Below are 17040 nucleotides of genomic sequence, written 5' to 3' on the forward strand. Positions count from 1 at the left end.
TGTGTAATCTAAGTTATATTATTAACCTTTCATGTTATAATTTAAACAGATGTTATATAAAACTTAGTCTTGTTAACATTTTGGAAATAGTTTTTGTGTTCATTGAGATGTTTTTTTAAAATGTGTAGGGCAGTGGATCATTTCAAAGTTTAACCCTCATATGGTCCTCATCTCCCCTTTACACAGGGCCTTTGGAGAAATTGTATAAAAAATATAAAAAGAAATGTCATACAAATTATACATCTTTTTTATATACTTAATTTTATTTTTTTTAAGAAGACAATCGGCAGATTATTGTGGCTGTAAAATAATTTCAAAACATGAAAGTATAAAAAAGTTATACAATTTTAAATTTACTGTAAAGAAAATGTACTGTACTATTTTTATTATATTTTATATAAAATAAATAATTTACAAAATAGTTTTTAATCCAAAATTGCTATAAAATTAAAGCCACGTCTCAAAAAGTTGTGTTCCAAATTTGAAGTTGATATTAAAGGTGCCATCGAACGTTTTTTTACAAGATGTAATATAAGTCTAAGGTGTCCCCTGAATGTGTCTGTGAAGTTTCAGCTCAAAATACCCCATTTTTTAATTAATTTTTTTAACTGCTTATTTTGGGGCATAATTAGAAATGCGGCAATTCATGTTGCGGCCCCTTTAAATGCTCTCGCGTACATATTAATGATCCCGACTGTTACGTAACAGTCAGTGTTATGTTGAGATTCGCCTGTTCTTCGGAGGTCCTTTAAACAAATGAGATTTATATAAGAAGGAGGAAACAATGGAGTTTGAGACTCACTGTAGCTATGTCATTTCCATACTGAACTCTTGTTATTTAACTATGCCAATATAAATTCAATTTTTAATTCTAGGGCACCTTTAAAAACAATTGAGGTTCCTATGCAATTTTGTTTAGGCATTATACCAAAAAAAGCCACCGGGTGACACCCAAACTCCATTGAATTATGTTGATGCATTTTTCTGTCACAAATGCATAAATTTCTCTTTCAATATTACTTCTATAACAAAATAGTCACCAAATATGGAATCTTGAGACTCAGAACTTTTCAACGATATGTATTTTGTCAAGATTATAAAAAGTTATGATTCTAAAAGACCGTGATATGAGACCCCGCACTTAAGGGGAGGAGACCGCTAAAAGATTTTGAGGTACAATTTCCATGGTAATACAATGTCCGATTTCAAAATGGTTTTCACAGGATGAATTTTGAGGTTTTAAGCTTTCAAATGATATATAATTTATGATTATTACTTAAGTATTTTATAGGGACAAAGGCAATAAAATATAATTTTTGTGAAAAAGGTCAGAACTCCTATTACGATGTATATTTTTGAGGGGTACTCCTGTCATAAATTAATCTATTACTGTTCCTACATAATTCAGGGCTCTCAAGTGTCACGCATTGAGCGTGACAGTCACTCATTTCGGTCTTTTGTCACGCACTCCCGCCACACATTGTATTTCTTACGCAGAAAAACTATTTATCATATATTTAATATGCCGCAGCGCCGCTCTCTCTGGAACCGGGAAGGAATCAAGCGCGTCTCGAACCTGCCACTTATCAGCCAATCAAAAAAAAGAAAGAGGCTACACAATAGCCAATCAGAAAATAGCACTATTGTATCTGGGTAAGATTTAACGCAACAACCAATGAAAAAAAAAAGCATATCCTGGAATTGTTCACCATCATCCTCGTTCACCCACAGAGAACCACTGGAGCTGTGAGCATCACTTTGAACACAGAGTAAGTCATGATCTCCTGTTTTAATGTTACAACAAATTCACAACTTGTTTGACACAAACAATGACAACTTGACTGCTGTTAGATAATCAGATAATCAGCATCAGTTTTTCATGAGTGTCTGAACTTAGCCAACAGTTTTACAGCCTGTTCATTGACACCTGCTCAGAACAAGTAGTCTAGGCCTAGTTATATTTTGCTATCACACGATGACACGATGACTGACATTTTATTACATTAAACATCTCTCTCTCCAAATAGTTTTAATAATTTTATTAGCACTAAATAAATTAAAGTGTATTGCATTGTCGACGTTATAGGTCACTTTTAAAATCATGTCACATTTTATATCCTGGCCATGGATCAGTGTTTCCCATACATTGACTAGACTGTGGCGGCCCGCCACATTCTAATTGGTCCCGCCACAGTCTCAAAATATGAATACGGATATGACGCGATATTTAAATTACCGTCTGATAATTGCTCTCCTTTATATGGCAAAAGTGGGAGTCATAGAGCAAAATAAGTAGACTAGCACCAATTAAGTTTTCGTGCACTATATTCAAAGTCATCTGAAGCCATTCCATAGCTTTTTTTTTTCTTCCAAGAATTAGGCTAGAATACTTTTTGCTGCTGAATTATATACTCACCTAGTTTACTTATTTATTTATTGGTCAGCTTGTGATTATATATTTTTATTCATTTGTTATTTTTATCTATAATGAAGTGGTGTTTAGTGCATTCTGGATTGGTTAACAAATCAAAGAGTGACCATTAGTTCCACAAATACAGACACAGGCTCCCACAAATAAATTACTTCAACAATGGTAACCTCTTTTGCTACATATTTTTAATGGTTTAAATGTGTACATGTTTGACCACTTTCGAATTCTCATTTAGCCTACTATATGTTGTGTACATTACATGACTAATGTGCCCAACCATCAGTAATAAATAAATTACTTTTAGAGCACAAAATTGTTTACAAGAGAACAAATTTCTTGCTTCATGCATTTAAATCTAAAATGTAAAAAAATTTCCTCCGGGGGGGCATGCCCCCGGACCCCCCTAGAGGAACCGATGTCCATCCACTACAGTCTCACAAAATCCTGTGGGAAACACTGTGAATGCATTAAAGGTCCCGTTCTTCGTGATCCCATGTTTCAAACTTTAGTTAGTGTGTAATGTTGTTGTTGGAGTATAAATAAAATCTGTAAAATTTTAAAGCTCAAAGTTCAATGCCAAGCGAGATATTTTATGTAACAGAAGTTGCCAACATCGAACGGCCAGTTTGGACTACATCCCTCTACTTCCTTCTTTAATGACGTCACTAAAACAGTTTTTTGACTAGTTGCGTTTGTAGAGTGTGTTTGTCGCCATGTCGTCGAAACGCTGTTATTTTCATCCCGCAGTCCAATCATCGGGTCTGATTCCGGCTCAAATTGATAGGGTAAAATTAAAGACATGTTTACAATAACACTGAGCGCAGGCATCTCCACGTTATGGTAAGAGGCGTGACCTTTCCGGGCAAGATGCGCTAAACTGCTGTCGAATCACAACACAGGAACCGCTGGCATTCTCGTTACGTATTTCTGAAGGAGGGACTTCATAGAACAAGGAAGTCATCAGCCCGTTTTTATGACAGTGGAAACAGCGGCATACAGATAAGTAAATTATGTGAAAAATACTGTGTTTTTTTACACGCGAAACATGAACACATGTTATATTGCACACTATAAACACAATCAAAGCTTCAAAAAACCACGAAAAACGGGACCTTTAATCATTGCATCTGTCTTTCAAAGATGTCAGGTAAAAGGCAACTAATAAGCATCATCTCATTCCCCCTGAGGCCAGGTTACAGGATGCTGGCCCAGAGAAGGTGGCGAAAGTTGTTTTATCTTTTGCTTGTTTGTTTTTTTTTTTAATGGGGGGGGGGGTGGGTGTCACTCTTGCCTGTCTCCAAAACTTGAGAGCCCTGGTTCAGCGGTTTCGAGGGCAGTGGGCAGTTTGGGTAGTGGAATCAAGCGGCATGCTTTGGAAAAACGGTCGACTACGGTGAGGATGGTGGTGTTGCCTTGAGAGATGGGTAAGTCGGTGACGAAGTCAATAGCAATGTGGGACCAGGGGCATTGAGGTATGGGTAGTGGTTGCAATAATCCAGCGGGTGATTGGTGTGAGGGTTTGGACGTTTGACAGGATATACAGTTGTGAATGAAGTGGGTAACATCTTGTGGCATGGACTCCCACCAGAACTGGTTCTGCAGTAAGTCGAGGGTGGCCGTGATGCCAGGATGGCCGGAGCTGGGTGAGTCGTGTACATGGTGGAGGACCTTTTCTCTCATATGTGCAGGAACGTAGGTGCGATTGGGTGGACAGTTGGTTGGTGGCGCTGTGTGCTCGTTGATTTGTGTTAGTTCGGTCATAATATCCCATTGTACGGGAGCCAGGAGGAGTGATTCAGGAATGATGTGTTCTTCAGATTTGGGCTGTTCAATGTGCTCAGACTGACGTGACAAAGCGTCTGCTTTGGTGTTTTTTGAACCAGGCCTGTATGTGACGTGAAACTGGAAGCGGGTGAAAAACATTGCCCATCGAGCTTGATGGGGGTTCAGTCGTTTGGCTGTGCGGAGGTACTCTAGGTTTTTGTGGTCTGTGAATACAGTGAAGGGGTGTTGAGCTCCCTCCAACCAGTGACGCCATTCTTCAAGGGCGGCTTTCATAGCCAAAAGTTCTCGGTCTCCAACATCATAGTTACGCTCTGCTGCAGATAACTTACGAGAGTAGAAGGTGCAGGGATACATTTTCTCTGGACTGCCCTGACGTTGAGATAGGATAGCGCCAATGCCAGTATTCGACGCATCAACCTCGACAATGAATGGTCGTTCGGGATCCGGATGTCTGAGAATGGGTGCTGTGGTGAATCGGTTCTTTAATTCTATGAATGCCAGATGTGCGTTGTCAGACCATTGAAGGTGAGAGGAAGAGCGTTTGGTCATGGATGTTAAGGGCGCTGCTACACTGCTGAAATTCCGGATGAACCGCCTTTAGAAATTAACGAAGCCCAGGAATCGTTGTAGTTCCTTTAATGTGTGGGGTTTTGGCCATTCCAGAACTGCCTTTACCTTGCTGTCGTCCATGGCAACTCCTTCCCTGCTGATAACATACCCCAAAAAAAGCAGTGGAAGTTTGATGGAACTCACATTTCTCCGCTTTGGCATACAGCGGGTGTTCAAGTCAAGTCAAGTCAAATTTATTTATATAGCGCTTTTACAATTGGTAATTGTTTCAAAGCAGCTTTACATATTAGGAGCACAGAAAAAAGAGAAGTGGTTAAAAATAAGCTGTACAAGCAAGCGTGGTAATATGTAACATAAACAAGATGGTGCTACATTAAGCCAATGTCGGCTGACTCCCAGGGGTGGAAAAAAAACCCTAGGAACACTGGGAAAAAAGTCCTAGGAGGGAAAAAACCCCTTGGAAGATATATATAATATATGTAAATGGCTATGGAGATCAAAATCACATTAAAAATATACATTTTTATTATAGAGATTAAAAATAGATTATATATAAATATATGTAAGCGGATACGGAGATTTAAAAATCTGAATTATAGATGCAGCCAGAACTGGATCTGGAGGCCCATTGTCTCCTGGGCTACATTGTAGTCAGGTCCAGACTCAGGTTCTCCATCTGATCTGGATATGGCCTGGATCCAGCACCCGGCAAACCTCAGGATAAGCAGAGAGACTGATATTAGCGTAGATGCCATTCTTATTCTGATGTACAGGTATATCTAGTGTTATAGGAAATGAGTTCAATCAGTCTTTTCAATACGGCTCTAACGTGTTGAATGTGCTCCTCCAAAGAAATTGAATAAACCAGAATATCGTCATTGTAGACTATGACCCAGCGATTTAACATGTCCCTGAAAACATCATTGATGTATGATTAAAACACCACCGGACTGTTGGAAAGGCCGAACGACATAACGAGAGTTTCGTAGTGTCCAGTGGCCGTGGAGAAAGCTTCTTTCCACTCGTCCCTCTCTCTGATGCGAATAAGGTTGTACGCACACCGGAGATCCAATTTGGTGAAATATTTAGCCTGTCTCAGTTGTTCTAAGGCTGCTGGCACCAGCGGCAGGGGATAGCGGAACTTCACAGTGATGTCATTTAATCCTCGGTAATCAATGCAGGGTCTCAGTCCACCGTCCTTCTTCTTGACAAAGAAAAACCCCGCGGATGCGGGAGACGTGAAGGGACGAATGAAGCCTTTAGCTAACTCCTCTTCGATGTAAGTTTTCATTGCAGCAGTTTCAGGCTGAGAGAGAGGGAAAATCCGACCTTTGGGGGGCGTTGCACCAGGCAGTAAGTCAATTGCACAGTCACCAGCGCGATGAGGAGGGAGTTCAGTGGATTTCTGCTTGCTGAAAGCTACAGCGAGATCTGTATATTCAGTGGGAATGTTCACCCTTTCTGGATTCTCAGGATAAAGTGCTACTGACCGCAGCGGTAAGGGAGTGACTGGTTGTAGGCAGTGGTTGTGGCAGTGACTGTCCCATTGGAGAATTTCTTCCTCCTTCCATGATACATGTGGATTGTGCGTGCGTAACCAGGGCAGACCAAGGATAATGGGATTGCGTGGAGAGTGAATGACGTAGAAACTGATGATTTCATTATGAAGGATGCCGACCTGAAGTTTAAGTTCTGATGTGATGTGAGCCACTTTTCCGTTCCCGATGGGTTTCCCATCTAGCGCCTCCACTGTCAAGGAAGAATGACAGTCTATTAGTGGAATATTGTGTTCTTTGATGAAAGTGTCAGACAAGTTTCCAGCCGCACCTGAGTCTAACAGAGCTTGTGTGGCGATGACCCGTTCATTAATGGATAGTTGAATGGGGATTTTGAAGCAATTGGAGGCATAGTTATGGTTTTGAAGAGCACACACCACTTTGGAGGTTGTAGACGTAGTTGTAGTTGTAGACTTGACATTTGATATTCAATAGTATTCTTGACATTTATTCAACAGTGCTTCTGATCTGCCTGCATTGACACTATTTTTAAGAGCTGCTGTGCAGCCAAATTATGTACCAGTTATCAATGTAAAGCTGCTTTGACACAATCTGCATTGTAAAAAGCGCTATATAAATAAAGGTGACTTGACTTGATGTAGGATGAAGGGGGCAGTTCATTTTGAAGTGGTCGGTTTGTCCGCAGTAGAAGCACAGGTGCATTTGGCGTCTCCTTTCTCTTTCCTCTGGCTTGAGTGGTGTGTAGCCGAGCTGCATGGGTTCAGGGGTTGAATTGCTGGGAACGGATACCTGAACGGGCCGTCGAGTGCGAAGGAGATTGTCAACATGGATGGCAAGATCAATGAAAGAGTTCAGGGAATTGCCTTCATCTCGACATGCCAGTTCAGCTTGTAACTCCACAGATAGTCCCCGTCGGAACAACAACTTCAAAGTGTCCTCAACCCAGTTCGTTTGTGCTGCCAATGTGCGAAATTGTAAAGCATATTCTGCCGCTGTGGCTTTACCTTGAGTTAACGATAGCAGTTGTTCACCTGGATTCAATCCACTCGCTGAATGTTCGAAAACCTCTCTGAATTGTTGAAGGAAATTGGTGAATGATGGAAACACTGAACCGTCGTCCTGCCAGACGGCGGTGGCCCATTCCAGTGCTTTGCCAGTCAATAGTGAGCACACAAAGGAAATCCGATTAGTATCCGTAGCATACAGTGCTGGTTGTTGGTTGACATATAGCGAGCATTGAAGGAGGAAGCCCTTGCATTTCGAGGGCGTTCCATCGAATTTCTCCGGGAGAGCCAGGCGAGGATTCAGGGGTGGTGGACTGACGACTGCAGGAGCGGCAAGGACCTCGGGAGGTGGCGCGGCCGCCTCGGTGGGATTGAGGCGTAGGCCCTGAAGCGTTTTCACCAGCTCTTCAATGAGGGAGGTGAGTCGAGTGAGCTGGTGGTGGTGCATGGCCAACTGGTCGGCTTGGGCAGACAACTCCGTGGTGAGTTTGGCCAGAGCTGCTGGATCACTGGTTGGCGAAGTCTTCTGTAATGATGGGTCAGTAGACATTGGATCCATTTGCAGCTTTATTGAAGTTTACCATAAACAGACAAGGATTAGACAGTACCGTAAACAAGGACAGGCAATGGTCGGGGCTGGCAGCAGAGAATCAGAGTCGGGTCACAGGCAGAGTTCGATACAGGCGGTAAACAATCACAGGGTCAGATAAACAGGCAGGAGTCAAGGTAGGTGGCAGAGGTTCGGCAGAGATAAACAGTCCAAGTAGTAACGAGAAATCAGTTCACAAAAAACGCTCAGAAATGATCACTTACAGCGAATCAAGACTTTGCGGTGAAGTGTGTGTGTGTACGTCTTAAATAGTGTGAGTGTGATATGGTGCAGGTGCAATCAGTCCCAGGAATGCGGGCCTATGGGTAATGTAGTCCAGATTGGTGTGAGTCAATATTCAGGCAATGGCTCCCTCCGGCGATCCGGAGGATGTGCCGGGGGAGCTGTATTCGTGACATTTTGCAGCAAACAATATATTTCAGACCTAGTGGAGTAATAATATTAATCTAGATCAGGGGTGTTTCCTCTGAGGAGGCAAGGGAGGCAGTGCCTTCTCAAAAAAACTGGATGAGAAAATAATCAATATTACAAAAATAAAACAATGCAAATGTTACAAAATTTGACATAAAAAAAAGTGTAAAAGTCACTCATATAAAGTCACGCAGCCGCGGACTCCCCGCTGTAACTTCACCTGCTGGTGTCGCTGTTTGACACTGTTTCTTTAAAAAAAAACTGTGTCAAACAGCGACACCAGCAGGTGAAGTTACAGCGGGGAGTCCGCGGCTGCGTCCGAAAACCTAGGTAGCTGTCTTGCTGCCTCGCTGTCTTATAAAAGAATGACTTGTATGGCAGCATTTGTGCATGAAGGACTTTGCCTCCTCTAATGAAAACACCACAGCACACCACTGATCTAGATCTGAATTTAAATATGTTTCAATGGATCACGCTACAAACATAACGATCTTATACATGATGCATTGCTGTGTCCGTTATCGCATAATTCCCACTTTTGGACACTTTTGCTTCAATGAACATTAGACAACACTGCAAAATCAAGCTGTTATTTTCATATATTTATTGTCCAACATTCCCAATTTTTCTGATGAATGTCCTTAATTTAATTTCATAATTCAGTGTTTATAAGCCTTTTAAAGAATTTTTTTAACAAACTGACTGGGTTTCTAGAGAGAAAAGGTTTTGTGAAAAAAGTGAAAGACTTAAACACAAAGTGTGTAAAATAAACTGTTAAAAGGATTTGATGATCACTAGTGATAGTATTTTATTCTGTGTCATCATTCAGGTTGGATTTCAGCTTTAATGTACATTTTTTAACAAAGCAGCTGATATTGCCATAGAAACTAGTGGACTGCCGACTCGCTTTCACCACAAAATGGTGGAAACGCAGGGCTGCTGCTGGGCGCCAGTGTTTCAATGGAACGTTCTATTGAGTGTCGCTTCTTGTTAGTGTATATTCTTTGTGTGAACTCTGAACAGTACTTGGGCAGTGACTGATGACGTTTCACAAGTCCACAAGAACAAAAGTACAAAAGTACAGACAAGAACACATATTGAGAAACGGTTAAAGTAAAAGTAAATGTGCAGAGTTGATGTTTCGCCATTTAAACAACCAGAACCGATTCTACAATATAAATGTTTTTATAGGAACCTTTATAAAAGCTAAGTCGTGAATATATGTGTAGGTACTTGATAGAAAAGTTGGATAAGTTATTTTTATCGATATATAATTGTTGATCAAGGTGAGTGTTCAGGTCACGAGACTTACAGGTGACTTCCGCATTCTCTGAAGGAGGTAAATACTTTGAAATGCATTTGATATTTTTCATTTTGAAGCAAATTAATATGGTTATATTGTTTTGTGTTGTCTGTGGTTTATTTTAGCATTTGTGTGAACATACAATATCATTGTGTATTTGAGTGAACGCCGCGTCTCTTGATCCTGTCTGAGGAAAAGCTGAATTATTGTGTTTTTACAAGATCTTCCGTCCAGAGTCAGTGTTGGAGATCAGATTCTGTTTCAACTGTTCAGATTCATCATGGATGACACAAAAACATCCAGAGATGAAGATTTTTCTCCAGGATTCAGGTACTTTGAATAAACACTAGATTAAATCACCTTTAAATGAAGGTTAAATGTCTGAAGATGGCAAGATATTTTGTTAGGATGCAAAAAGATGTTTGATGATAAATGCTTGTAAGTCCTTATCTTAAAGTGATTATAATCATAAAGGATCAAATCTGTTCTGTTATAGTTCAGTTGATCAAAAGAGATCAGAACCAGAGTCCAGCTGTGTGTCTATGAGGAGTGACAGGTCTCTAGGTCATCCAGTAAATTTTAAGAGTGGAGATACACAGACTGATCTCAGGTATAACATTTCTATAAAAATATGATTATAGAATGGCAAAATACGAAATAACTATAAACAATGTACAAGAATAATTATTTATTATCAGAATTTATTCTGATAATGAATAATTATTATTTTACTTGGTTTATAGTTTTTTATTTTTATCTGATATTTTAAAGTATATAGTGTTGCTCACACAGAGACACACATCTATAAGAGAGCTTAGTTAAATGTACAGTTTTGTATCAACAGTGTAAATGATTAAGATTTTTTAATACAGCTGTTTAAATCATTAACTTTAATCTCTCTGTTATAGTTCAGTTCATCAGAAGAGATCAGAACCAGAGTCCGGCTGTGTGTCTATAAGGAGTGACGAGTCTATGGGTCATAAAATACATTTTCCGAGTGGAGATACACAGACTGATCTGAGGTATAACGTTTCTGTAAAAGATATGCATTGATTATGATAAAGAATGCTAAAAGACACTGTGATTATTAACTCATGTAATAATGTGGTATTCTAATTTTACAGCCATGAAGTCCTCAACAGGTTTAGATCAAATCTGAAGAAGTTGTTTGAGTGTCTGTATGAGGGAACAGCACAGCAGGGAAACCCAACACTCCTGAATGAGATCTACACAGAGCTCTACATCACAGAGAGTGAGAGTGGAGAGATCAGTAATGAGCATGAGGTGAGACAGATTGAGACACAATCCAGGAGAGCAGCAACAGAGGACACACCGATGCAATGCAATGACATCTTTAGACCTTTACCTGGACAACACAAACCCATCAGAACTGTGCTGACAAAGGGAGTCGCTGGCATTGGAAAAACAGTCTCTGTGCAGAAGTTCATCCTGGACTGGGCTGAAGGGAAAGAGAATCAGGACGTCCAGCTCATATTTCCACTTCCTTTCAGAGAGATCAATTTGATGAAGGACAAAACACTCAGTCTTTCTGATCTTCTTCATGTCTTTTTCCCTGAAACAAAAGAAATGGAAATATCCGGTGACAAATATAAAGTGTTGTTCATCTTTGATGGTCTGGACGAGTGTCGTCTGTCTCTGGATTTTCAGAGCGATGTGAGGTTGTGTGATGTAAGTGAATCAGCCTCAGTGGACGTGTTACTGATGAACCTCATTGTGGGGAATCTGCTTCCCTCTGCTCTCATCTGGATCACCTCCAGACCAGCAGCAGCTGATCTCGTCCCCTCTGAGTGTGTCCATCGAGTGACAGAGGTACGAGGCTTCAATGAGCCACAGAAGGAGGAATACTTCAGGAAGAGAATCAGTGATCAGAGTCTGGCCAATACAATCATCTCACACCTGAAGTCATCAAGGAGCCTCTACATCATGTGCCACATCCCAGTGTTCTGCTGGATCTCAGCCGCTGTTCTAGAGAAGATGTTGAGGGAAGCAGAGAGTGGAGAGATTCCCAAGACTCTCACTCAAATGTACACACACTTCCTGATCCTTCAGACCAACATCAAACATGAGAAGGACTATGAGAAGAACGTGACAGATGAAGACATGATCCTCAAACTGGGGAAAGTGGCTTTTCAGCAGCTTGTGAAAGGCAATGTGATCTTCTATGAGGAAGACCTGAGAGAGTGTGGCATTGATGTGACAGAAGCATCAGTGTACTCAGGATTGTGCACTCAGATCTTCAGAGAGGAGTTTGGCTGGTATCAGGGGAAAGTCTTCAGCTTTGTTCATCTGAGCGTTCAGGAACATCTAGCAGCTCTATATGTGCACCTCTCCTGTACAAACAACAACATAAATGTGTTTGAGCCAATCACCAAACAGAGGTTGCTGTCTAAAGTTAAGGAGAGGTTTAAACATGTTTCATTATCTGAGCTGCATCAGAGAGCTGTGAATGAGGCTCTACAGAGTAAAAATGGACATCTGGACCTTTTCCTGCGGTTTCTTCTGGGTCTGTCAGTGGAGTCTCATCAGATTCTCCTACAAGGACTAATGAAACAGACAAGAAGCAGATCTGACAGCAATAAGAAAACAGTTGAGTACATCAAGAAGAAGATTAGCACCATTGAATCTCCAGAGAAATCCATCAATCTGTTCCACTGTCTGAATGAACTGGGTGATCATTCACTTGTGGGGGAAATACAACAGTATCTGAAATCTGGAAGAATAAAGGAAGCCAAACTCTCTTCATCTCAGTGGTCAGCTGTAGTTTTTGTGTTGTTGACATCAGAAAAGAAGCTGGATAAATTTGATCTCACAGAGTTTATTCTAGGAAAAAATAAAGCTGAAGATATGAAAGTTTTTCAGAAGCTGCTGCCTATGATGAAAGAATCCAGATCAGTTCAGTAAGTATCTTTGAGAACAATCACTTCACTGTTAAAACATCAGGAAAATAAAAGTTCATAAATCTTCAGTGCTGCAGAAGTTGTCCAGAGTTTAGTGGTCAGTATTTTGATGTTTTCTAAACCATCACAATGTAAAAATTTTTCAGATATTCAAACAAAGTCAGAGAATTTGCGTATGAATAAATCATTCAGGTTTACCAGTTGAATGTTCTTGCACATAAAGAAGGAATTTAAATATTTAAATATTTGTTTGTAAATAGATGACATAAAAGAAATTAAGACCAAATTGGAAAAACAGCTCATTTTATCAAGAAGCTCAAATCTCCTAAAACACATTTGACGTATGGTTAACATAGAGTCATACATTTAATTTTACTAGTATTATACTACTAGTATTTTACTACTATTTTACTTTATTACAAATTCGCATTTTAATTTTACTGTCAGATGGACAATTAAGATTCAAATCTCTGAGTATCTGAAATTAGTGCAGGTTCTCTAGTAAAGAGCAGATGTAATGTGTAGCAGCAGCTCCACCATAACAAGAATAACAATGTACAGTGAGGTTATTAAAGATTATTATTAAGTCATTACTTTTACAAATAATTGGAATAGAATTTCAAAAATATGTTGATATGAATATTTTTCTAGTAGTCTCCTTTTACATTACATGTATCTATTTCGACATGCGGTTTTGCAGTGTGTAATTGGCCATTGCTCTTCTCAGCAGCAAGAAAAACTAAACTTTTATTCAGTGGATTATGTATAACCTCGAAAGAGCGCTTCCTTTACTATCACTAAAAATCTGTCACTCATCTCAGTTCACGATCTCACAGAGTTCCATTATAATCAATAAAGTTGTCTACACTGAATAATGAATCTCTTGCATCGTGTCTTTGTTAATGAGAGGATTCGTGAGCGTGCAGAACTCAGATCTGAACAAAAACTCCAGTGTTTTGAGCAGTGAGTGGATTCTGACTAAATGAAACACCTCTGATTGGCCATTGACTTCAAGAGATCAAAAAAGTATCTGTGATCAAACATTAATTGTTGGACCCTTGCAGTACAGCTGTGGACCCCCGGTTGAAGACCTTTGGTTTAAAGTTAATAAATACATAAATATTAATTTAATTCAATCTTAACCTTTTTTTTTAGTGTGAATTTGACCATGAAACTTTTAAATTATATTGGAATTGAAAGTTGTTTGATGTTTTTTTTTATATATAGCTATTTGATAGTTTAACTATTTATTATGCTGTTTGATTTCTCTCTACAGGTTGAGTTATTGTGGTCTCACAGATGAAGGTTGTGCTGCTCTGATTTCAGCTCTGAGATCAAACCCCTCACACTTCAGATATCTGGATCTGTCTGGGAATAAAATAGGAAAATCAGTGAATCTGCTGTCTGATGTACTAAAGGATCCTCACTGTAAACTGAAGATACTGTTGTAAGATCATATTTGACTCTCACACATGAATCACAATGTAAAGTATGTTTAAGGTGTAAAGGGAAATGAAGAACATGCTGGATTCATTCTTACTGTTCATCACGTTCATCTTTCTGCACTGACACAAGTATTGTTTTTCATTTTGTAAAATCACACACACACACACACACACACACTGTCACAGACACGTCAGGTTCCACCTCACTCCCTTACCCACGCACTCAATCACCAGCCTACTGATCACCGCCACCTGAAGCTCATCAGCACTGCTATCACCACCACCATAAAACCTCCACACTCACACACATTCACTGTCCGGTCTCGTTTGCACTACAAACACTTGTATGCTTACCTTAAGGACTCCAAACGCCATACTTACCTGCTCCAGTCGTCTCCTTCATCTCCTTCGTCTCCTGTTCTCCTCGTGTGCCTACCTGCCTGTGTGTGTCTCCGCCATCATCCTCCAACGCCAGTCTCCATCCGCATCTGGAAAACACCACAAGGACAGTATCGTCGTGTCTCCTCGAGCACCAGGGCCAGTCACTCTCCAACATCCTCCTCCGTCGGTCCAAACCCGTCAGCTCTCCAGAACCAGCCAGTGAACCCATGCAAATTGATCATTCACGTCTCACAACAACTGAAAGACAGAGAAGGCTGACCCTGAATTTATGCTTATATTGTGGATCTCCGGGGCATGTCATCTCCACATGCCCAACCCGTCCTCCTCGGCCCGTGGTGAGTGCAATAATTCCCTCCATTCAAAAAATGAAACCACTCACTACTATTGTAATCCTTACTGCTGCAAATGCCTCTGTTCCAGTGGTGGCGCTCCTCGACTCAGGGTCAGCAGGAAACTTCATCTCCGGCGCCCTCTGTCGACAACTCAAGCTCAAGATCTCACCGTCTCCGATTAACTATCAAATCCACTCCATCACGGGCAAACCCCTGAGCCGTAAGACAATCCGTCACTGTGTGGGACCACTTCAACTTCGTGTGGGTATTCTTCATACAGAAAACATCCATCTGCTGCTTCTGGAGGAGTCCACCGCTGACGTGGTTCTAGGGCACCCATGGCTTGAGCAACACAGTCCCACTTGAGCAACACAGTCCTGAAGTGGGGCAACCACTGTTTCCCCGATTGCTTCCCAGCACTTCCTGCTCCGAACTCACCACTCTCCAAGACTCTCCATCAACGCCACGTCCATCGAAAGTCCTGTAGAGAAGCGCTCCGTGGATGTTCCTCCGGACTACGCCCCCTTCAGTGACGTCTTCTGCCCGCAACACGCCTCCAAGCTACCTCCACACCGGCCATGGGACTGTGCCATCGATCTGTTACCGGGTGAGCCAGTGCTCAGGGGACGCATCTACCCCCTGTCATTACCGGAGGAGAAGGCCATGGAGGAATACATCAAAGAGGCCCTTAGTCAAGGTTACATCCGCCCGTCTACTTCCCCTGCTGCTTCAAGTTTCTTCTTTGTGGCTAAGAAGGACGGAGGCTTGCGGCCCTGCATCGATTACCGTGCCCTAAATAAGATCACCGTCAAGTTCCGCTACCCACTTCCCCTCGTCCCAGCGGCCCTGGAACATCTCCGCGGTGCCACTGTGTTCACTAAGTTGGACCTCCGCAGCGCGTATAACCTCATCCGGATACGTGAGGGGGACGAGTGGAAGACCGCCTTCGTCACGCCCACCGGCCACTATGAATACCTCGTTATGCCATGTGGCCTGGTCAACGCCCCCTCCGTATTCCAGGATTTCATACACGAGGTGCTCCGGGAGTTTCTCCACAAGTTCGTTCTGGTGTATATAGACAACATCCTCATCTACTCCCGGAGCTTGGCCGAACATCGCCACCACGTTGCGGAGGTCCTCCAACGCTTACGGCAATTCCATCTCTTCCTCAAAGCTGAAAAGTGCTCCTTCCACCAGCCCTCTGTCCAGTTCCTGGGGTACGTGATTGACCACAGTGGCATCCGGATGGACGAGGGGAAGGTTTCCGCTATCCAGACCTGGCCCACTCCAACAACCATCAAAGAACGTCGCTTCATCAAAGATTACAGTACCATCGTCAGTCCACTCACCAACCTGCTCCGTCACCAGCCCAAGTCTCTGTCCTGGTCCCAACAAGCCACCAACGCCTTTGAGACCCTCAAAAGAGCCTTCACCACCACTCCCCTCCTCGTCCACCCTAACCCTGACCTACCTTTCGTCGTGGAAGTGGACGCCTCCACCACCGGGTTGGGAGCGGTACTTTCACAGCAGCAGGGGACGCCAAGTAGACTCCATCCATGTGCCTTCTCCCGCAAGCTCAACCCGGCGGAGGTCAACTACGACATCGGTGACCGTGAGCTCCTGGCCGTCAAGCTTGCCCTAGAAGAATGGAGGCATTGGTTGGAGAGGGCTAACCATCTATTCCAAGTTCTCACTGATCATAAGAACCTTGAGTATTTAAAGGCTGCCAAAAGACTCAACCCTCGCCAAGCTCGCTGGGCCATGTTCTTCTCAAGATTCAACTTCTCCATATCCTACCGCCCTGGTTCTAAAAATACTAAAGCTGATGCCCTGTCTCGTCTCCATGCCCCAGAAGAAAAGCCTGAAGCTCCTGAAACTATCCTACCTGAGTCAATCTTCGTAAGCCCCATCCAGTGGTCCGAAGAAACCATACCCTCCTCCAATGCCTCCTCACGCACTCCGCCGGGTTGCCCCCAAGGCTTGCAATACGTCACACGGGCATGTCGCACTCCACTTCTGCACAACGCTCACTCTTCACTTGGCACTGGCCACCCGGGGGTCAATGAGACCCTCTCGTTGCTCAAACAATGCTTCTGGTGGCCCAACATGGCCAACGACGTCAGAAGGTACGTGCAGGGCTGCAGGGAGTGCGCCATCTCCAAGAGCCCACGGCATCTTCCCACCGGCAAGCTCAATCCTCTGCCCGTTCCTGAGAGACCCTGGTCACACCTGGGAGTGGACTTCGTCACCGATCTCCCCGAGTCTGATGGTCACACTTGCATCCTGGTAGTTGTAGATCACTTCTCAAAATC

The 17040-nt window shown here is 42.3% G+C and overlaps 1 pseudogene; it reads left to right on the forward strand.

The window, feature by feature from the left end:
- The window catches only part of LOC137004415 (NACHT, LRR and PYD domains-containing protein 3-like), a 44400-nt pseudogene that overhangs the window by 11166 nt on the left and 16194 nt on the right, over positions 1-17040 (forward strand).

This window comes from Chanodichthys erythropterus, chromosome 17 (assembly GCF_024489055.1).
Source record: "Chanodichthys erythropterus isolate Z2021 chromosome 17, ASM2448905v1, whole genome shotgun sequence".
Taxonomy (NCBI): domain Eukaryota; kingdom Metazoa; phylum Chordata; class Actinopteri; order Cypriniformes; family Xenocyprididae; genus Chanodichthys; species Chanodichthys erythropterus.